The sequence below is a fragment of the Xenopus tropicalis genome, chromosome 3 (genome assembly GCF_000004195.4).
Source record: "Xenopus tropicalis strain Nigerian chromosome 3, UCB_Xtro_10.0, whole genome shotgun sequence".
NCBI classification, from domain to species: domain Eukaryota; kingdom Metazoa; phylum Chordata; class Amphibia; order Anura; family Pipidae; genus Xenopus; species Xenopus tropicalis.
The window spans coordinates 140,144,162-140,151,946 of NC_030679.2; positions in this window are offsets into that span (position 1 = coordinate 140,144,162).

Below are 7,785 nucleotides of genomic sequence, written 5' to 3' on the forward strand. Positions count from 1 at the left end.
GGAGTCAGTACAGGCAGTGAGTGAGTGCAGGGTAGAGCTGTGAGTAGGAGTCAGTACAGGCAGTGAGTGAGTGCAGGGTAGAGCTGTGAGTAGGAGTCAGTACAGGCAGTGAGTGAGTGCAGGGTAGAGCTGTGAGTAGGAGTCAGTACAGGCAGTGAGTGAGTGCAGGGTAGAGCTGTGAGTAGGAGTCAGTACAGGCAGTGAGTGAGTGCAGGGCAGAGCTGTGTGTAGGAGTCAGTACAGGCAGTGAGTGAGTGAGTGCAGAGCTGTGAGTAGGAGTCAGTACAGGCAGTGAGTGAGTGCAGGGTAGAGCTGTGAGTAGGAGTCAGTACAGGCAGTGAGTGAGTGCAGGGCAAAGCTGTGAGTAGGAGTCATTACAGGCAGTGAGTGAGTGCAGGGCAGAGCTGTGAGTAGGAGTCAGTACAGGCAGTGAGTGAGTGCAGGGCAGAGCTGTGAGTAGAAGTCAGTACAGGCAGTGAGTGAGTGCAGGGCAGAGCTGTGAGTAGGAGTCAGTACAGGCAGTGAGTGAGTGCAGGGCAGAGCTGTGAGTAGGAGTCAGTACAGGCAGTGAGTGAGTGCAGGGCAGAGCTGTGAGTAGGAGTCAGTACAGGCAGTGAGTGAGTGCAGGGTAGAGCTGTGAGTAGGAGTCAGTACAGGCAGTGAGTGAGTGAGTGCAGAGCTGTGAGTAGGCGTCAGTACAGGCAGTGAGTGAGTGCAGGGCAGAGCTGTGAGTAGGAGTCAGTACAGGCAGTGAGTGAGTGCAGGGTAGAGCTGTGAGTAGGAGTCAGTACAGGCAGTGAGTGAGTGCAGGGTAGAGCTGTGAGTAGGAGTCAGTACAGGCAGTGAGTGAGTGCAGAGCTGTGAGTAGGAGTCAGTACAGGCAGTGAGTGAGCGCAGAGCTGTGAGTAGGAGTCAGTACAGGCAGTGAGTGAGCGCAGAGCTGTGAGTAGGAGTCAGTACAGGCAGTGAGTGAGTGCAGAGCTGTGAGTAGGAGTCAGTACAGGCAGTGAGTGAGCGCAGGGCTGTGAGTAGGAGTCAGTACAGGCAGTGAGTGAGCGCAGAGCTGTGAGTAGGAGTCAGTACAGGCAGTGAGTGAGTGAGTGCAGAGCTGTGAGTAGGAGTCAGTACAGGCAGTGAGTGAGTGCAGGGCAAAGCTGTGAGTAGGAGTCATTACAGGCAGTGAGTGAGTGCAGGGCAGAGTTGTGAGTAGGAGTCATTACAGGCAGTGAGTGAGTGCAGGGCAGAGCTGTGAGTAGGAGTCAGTACAGGCAGTGAGTGAGTGAGTGAGTGCAGAGCTGTGAGTAGAAGTCAGTACAGGCAGTGAGTGAGTGCAGGGTAGAGCTGTGAGTAGGAGTCAGTACAGGCAGTGAGTGAGTGCAGGGCAGAGCTGTGAGTAGGAGTCAGTACAGGCAGTGAGTGAGTGCAGGGCAGAGCTGTGAGTAGGAGTCAGTACAGGCAGTGAGTGAGTGCAGGGTAGAGCTGTGAGTAGGAGTCAGTACAGGCAGTGAGTGAGTGCAGGGCAGAGCTGTGAGTAGGAGTCAGTACAGGCAGTGAGTGAGTGCAGGGTAGAGCTGTGAGTAGGAGTCAGTACAGGCAGTGAGTGAGTGAGTGCAGAGCTGTGAGTAGGCGTCAGTACAGGCAGTGAGTGAGTGCAGGGCAGAGCTGTGAGTAGGAGTCAGTACAGGCAGTGAGTGAGTGCAGGGTAGAGCTGTGAGTAGGAGTCAGTACAGGCAGTGAGTGAGTGCAGGGTAGAGCTGTGAGTAGGAGTCAGTACAGGCAGTGAGTGAGCGCAGAGCTGTGAGTAGGAGTCAGTACAGGCAGTGAGTGAGCGCAGAGCTGTGAGTAGGAGTCAGTACAGGCAGTGAGTGAGTGCAGAGCTGTGAGTAGGAGTCAGTACAGGCAGTGAGTGAGCGCAGGGCTGTGAGTAGGAGTCAGTACAGGCAGTGAGTGAGCGCAGAGCTGTGAGTAGGAGTCAGTACAGGCAGTGAGTGAGTGCAGAGCTGTGAGTAGGAGTCAGTACAGGCAGTGAGTGAGTGCAGGGCAGAGCTGTGAGTAGGAGTCAGTACAGGCAGTGAGTGAGTGAGTGAGTGCAGAGCTGTGAGTAGAAGTCAGTACAGGCAGTGAGTGAGTGCAGGGCAGAGCTGTGAGTAGGAGTCAGTACAGGCAGTGAGTGAGTGCAGGGCAGAGCTGTGAGTAGGAGTCAGTACAGGCAGTGAGTGAGTGCAGGGCAGAGCTGTGAGTAGGAGTCAGTACAGGCAGTGAGTGAGTGCAGGGCAGAGCTGTGAGTAGGAGTCAGTACAGGCAGTGAGTGAGTGCAGGGCAGAGCTGTGAGTAGGAGTCAGTACAGGCAGTGAGTGAGTGCAGGGCAGAGCTGTGAGTAGGAGTCAGTACAGGCAGTGAGTGAGTGAGTGAGTGCAGAGCTGTGAGTAGAAGTCAGTACAGGCAGTGAGTGAGTGCAGGGCAGAGCTGTGAGTAGGAGTCAGTACAGGCAGTGAGTGAGTGAGTGAGTGCAGAGCTGTGAGTAGAAGTCAGTACAGGCAGTGAGTGAGTGCAGGGCAGAGCTGTGAGTAGGAGTCAGTACAGGCAGTGAGTGAGTGCAGGGCAGAGCTGTGAGTAGGAGTCAGTACAGGCAGTGAGTGAGTGCAGGGCAGAGCTGTGAGTAGGAGTCAGTACAGGCAGTGAGTGAGTGCAGGGCAGAGCTGTGAGTAGGAGTCAGTACAGGCAGTGAGTGAGTGCAGGGTAGAGCTGTGAGTAGGATTCAGTACAGGCAGTGAGTGAGTGCAGGGCAGAGCTGTGAGTAGGAGTCAGTACAGGCAGTGAGTGAGTGCAGGGTAGAGCTGTGAGTAGGATTCAGTACAGGCAGTGAGTGAGTGCAGGGCAGAGCTGTGAGTAGTAGTAGTCCAGCAATATAAGGGTCAATACCAAGGCAGCTGCTTACTGGCACAGCTATGGGGCCTGCCCAAAAGATACCTGGTCAAACATTGAGCAGATATCTACTGAGGTAGGAAACTCCCATCAAGTGAGAAGCACACTGGGCTGATGGAGACATCTCCAGATAGGGTACAATGGGCCCCATTATGATCTGATCGAGGGCCCAACGGATCAGGATTCAGTCCAGCACATAGTGTATCTCCAGCTTTATTCAAGTTGTCATAAGAGTCAGCCGCACCCCCCATAAACCCGAAGTCCCCCCTCCTGTTATGCCTTGTACCCCCTCCTTCCCTGAGCCGCTGCATGACATAAGGCAATCTATGTGAAAATGGCACCATGTTAAAATTAATTATAGTTGGTTCCCTTATTCCCTGAATTCGGTCTCCTTCACTACCCAGTACAACTGTGAGCCAACACTGCTGATTCCCCCCTGGTTGCTATGCTTACTAACCCTAGCAACCAGCATGGAGGACAGCTTGAAGAGAGTTGTAAAAATTTACAAAAAATTAAACAAAAAAAAAGCAGTCTGGTTTCTTGTTGCCGGAGCTAATGAACCTAGCAACCGAGGTTTCTGGAGGGAGGCAGAAAGGATTTTTCAATGCAGGAAAATTGTATATAAATTGGAAATGAAAATAAGAAAAACTGGCCTTGACTGGTGCCCACTTAGATATCCCCAGGTACTCTGGGAGGTAGAGTTGCCACCGGGGCCAGTAAATCACCAGCTAGGGCTAAGGCCAGTATTACAAACAAAATACCCTATATATCTGTGATGTCATTGCTGCAGCCCCAAGTGACATCACCACCCACCCAGTGCCCCCAAGTCGATATTACAGGACCAAAGGTGGCAAACCTACTGGCAGGGACGCCCGACCTTATCCAGATTCAGGCCTTTCTGAAGCCAAAAAAAGATTTATCACATTCTGTGAAACCCCTCAAACCCCAATATATTGTGGTATAGCTGAGCCCACCCCTCTGTAGAACACAACCAATATGGCAGCACAGTCAGGCACTGGAGTGGAAGGTGATTATTTCAAAATAAAATCAACAGGCTTCCATAGGGTAAGCTCATCTGCAGTGCAATACCTAGTTGCTAGGGTAAGTGCGACCCTAGCAACCAAGTTACAACGTATAAGCCCAACACGAGCTGCAGAAAAACCCCAATTTGCAGATAGTGTTAGAATCCAGTTGCATTGTATAGGCCGGTAGTGGCGGGGAAGGGACTGAGCGGGGCCAGTAGTACAGGGAGGGGCTGTTGGCAGATAATGACAGAAAAAAAGGCGCCGGTTCTTCTCTTGCTTCACTCGCCCCATATCTCTGTTCCTTGTTTATCTCACTCCCCAGGCACCGTCCCGCCCAAACGCCACAGCCACTGAGGGGCCTACTATCTATAACAGCGTAAATTATATTTTACACCAAACCAGTAGAAAATCTGGTGTAAAATAAATAGCGTGTTGATAAAGTCCCACCGCTGTCCTGACCCATGAATTAACGTGCGTGGAAATATTTACAGATTTTATGTTTCCTGGTTGCTCTCTGACCTGGTAACACATGGCATAGAAAATGTAAGGGTGAAGACACATGGAGCTACTAGTTGCAGCTACTTGTTGTGGCTACTAAAACAGATCATTTACTGATAACTGTCACGTGTGTTTTAGCAGAGGCAATTCTCAGTACTGTCTATGGCAGGGGATTTTCTGGCGTTTAGATGCCATGAAAAAGTAGCTGCTGCTAGTAGCTCAGTGTGTCTTCACCCTAAAGGTACTCAGCAGGCAAGGGGTTAAACCAAAAACAACTGATTGGGGCTTTCTGCCGTTACAAGTCTCTAGTATTATAGATAACCGATCCAATACCTGTCCTCCATTGGTAGTTAACCTATTCTGTGCTGAAGGATGAAGCCAGGCAAAACACTTTGTTGCTCCCATGGGGCAGAGATATCCCAGTAGGTATCAGAATAGCACTCAATAGTAAGAAATCCAAGTCCGGCTTGGGACTCTTCCAGTTACATGGGAGTAGGAGAAACAATAGGTTAGCTGAAAGCAGTTCTAATGTGTAGCGCTGGCTGAAAGCTCAGACTCAGGCACACTTTACTGCTGCGCTGCAAGTTGGAGTGATATCCCCCCCTCTCACCCCCAGCAGCCGATCAGCAGAACAATGGGAAGGGAGCAAGATAGCAGCTCCCAGTAGGTATCAGAATAGCACTCAATAGTAAGAAATCCAAGTCCGGCTTGGGACTCCTCCAGTTACATGGGAGTAGGAGAAACAATAGGTTAGCTGAAAGCAGTTCTAATGTGTAGCGCTGGCTGAAAGCTCAGACTCAGGCACAAGGCACTGAGATGGCGCCTACACACCAATATTACAGCTACAAATACATTTGTTGGTTCAAGAATTAAAGTGTAAATGGCAGAGGGAATTATTTGCTGTGTAACAGTGTCATTTAGAAATAAAAAGAACCCCATAAAAATCACGATAGCATCCCTTCAAACCGGCGTAGCCGGTAAAGCACCTGCTTTGCCTGGCACCAGTATTACAAATTTATTGCCAATGTACTTGCCAGTAAATTTGTAATACCCTATAAATCCCACCCCCACCTTTCCTCACCATCTCTGCTGATTAGCCTTTATGGCAGGCCCACCTCTGCCCCACCCATCTCCCAGCCCAGTCTGCCCATTTACCAGTAACATTCATCATTTTCCCACCCCTGACATTATAGCTCCACCCCAAATAACATCATGGCCACCCCCCAACCCAAAGGCTGGTATTATGAAAGAAAAAATGTGGCAAGCTTAACCTCAGAGCTGGCCTTATATAGGGCAGGGTGAGCCCTGATTGGCTGACCCCAACCCACCAATAAGGCTTCTGCTAGGAATATGATGAAAGGCCAGGTGATAGGTAATAGGCAATCCTGCTAGCTGCTCACCTGGCCCAGTGGTAAAGCATGCAGCCAAATGCCCAAAGGTTCCTGGATTAAATCCCAGCAGAGCCCCACAGGGGTTCCCTAAGAAAGGACAGTCTTAGAAAGGTGAGCACATGTGTGGGGTGCCATCTTGCCCCAGGCTCTCAGGTGTCCCCTCACACAGGGCTCACTCTGCAGGTAAGGACCTTGGGCCCATGCTCTTTTTAAACAAGAGGGACAACCGACCCAGGATAGTAGGTAAATAATTAGGGGCACAGGGAGGTTGGCTAAAATATTGGCACCCCCAGTGATTTGAAGTGAGTTATACAGGGAACTCTGAGTATCTCTCATGTATTATAAGGGATAATGTACCCCCTACTGTAAATGATAAGGATATTAGCAGTCACTGAGGGGTTCTGTGCCCATATAAAGGCACAAGGCTGCAGGCTGAGTTATACAGGGAACTCTGAGTATCACTCATGTATTATAAGGGATAATGTACCCCCTACTGTAAATGATAAGGATATTAGCAGTCACTGAGGGGTTCTGTGCCCATATAAAGGCACAAGGCTACAGGCTGAGTTATACAGGGAACTCTGAGTATCACTCATGTATTATAAGGGATAATGTACCCCCTACTGTAAATGATAAGGATATTAGCAGTCACTGAGGGGTTCTGTGCCCATATAAAGGCACAAGGCTGCAGGCTGAGTTATACAGGGAACTCTGAGTATCACTCATGTATTATAAGGGATAATGTACCCCCTACTGTAAATGATAAGGATATTAGCAGTCACTGAGGGGCTCTGTGCCCATATAAAGGCACAAGGCTGCAGGCTGAGTTATACAGGGAACTCTGAGTATCACTCATGTATTATAAGGGATAATGTACCCCCTACTGTAAATGATAAGGATATTAGCAGTCACTGAGGGGTTCTGTGCCCCCCATATAAAGGCACAAGGCTGCAGGCTGAGTTATACAGGGAACTCTGAGTATCACTCATGTATTATAAGGGATAATGTACCCCCTACTGTAAATGATAAGGATATTAGCAGTCACTGAGGGGTTCTGTGCCCCCCATATAAAGGCACAAGGCTGCAGGCTGAGTTATACAGGGAACTCTGAGTATCACTCATGTATTATAAGGGATAATGTACCCCCTACTGTAAATGATAAGGATATTAGCAGTCACTGAGGGGTTCTGTGCCCATATAAAGGCACAAGGCTGCAGGCTGAGTTATACAGGGAACTCTGAGTATCACTCATGTATTATAAGGGATAATGTACCCCCTACTGTAAATGATAAGGATATTAGCAGTCACTGAGGGGTTCTGTGCCCCCCATATAAAGGCACAAGGCTGCAGGCTGAGTTATACAGGGAACTCTGAGTATCACTCATGTATTATAAGGGATAATGTACCCCCTACTGTAAATGATAAGGATATTAGCAGTCACTGAGGGGTTCTGTGCCCATATAAAGGCACAAGGCTGCAAGCTGAGTTATACAGGGAACTCTGAGTATCACTCATGTATTATAAGGGATAATGTACCCCCTACTGTAAATGATAAGGATATTAGAAGTCACTAATTTGCATATGCAAAATTAGGATTCGGATTCTGTTTGGTATTTGCCCAAATCTTTTACAAGGGGATTTGGTGCATCCCTACCAACTATATTTCCACAAACCCCTGTCAAAAAAATGACTGGCAATGTATTTGTTAATATAGATTTTCCAGTGGTCCAACCCAAGCTTCTCTAGATCTGCCCTTGTTCACCCCAAACCTAACGACAATCTGATACATTCCCACACAGGCACAATCTGCAAGGAGTCTGTAGGTTCTCCGCTTGTCTATGTGGGGTTCCTTCCACATACCAAACCATAACCATCCAGGGTAATGGGCCCCTAATAAAACTGATCAGTGTGTGTGGGTGTGGATGTAATGGAAGGTGGCTATACAC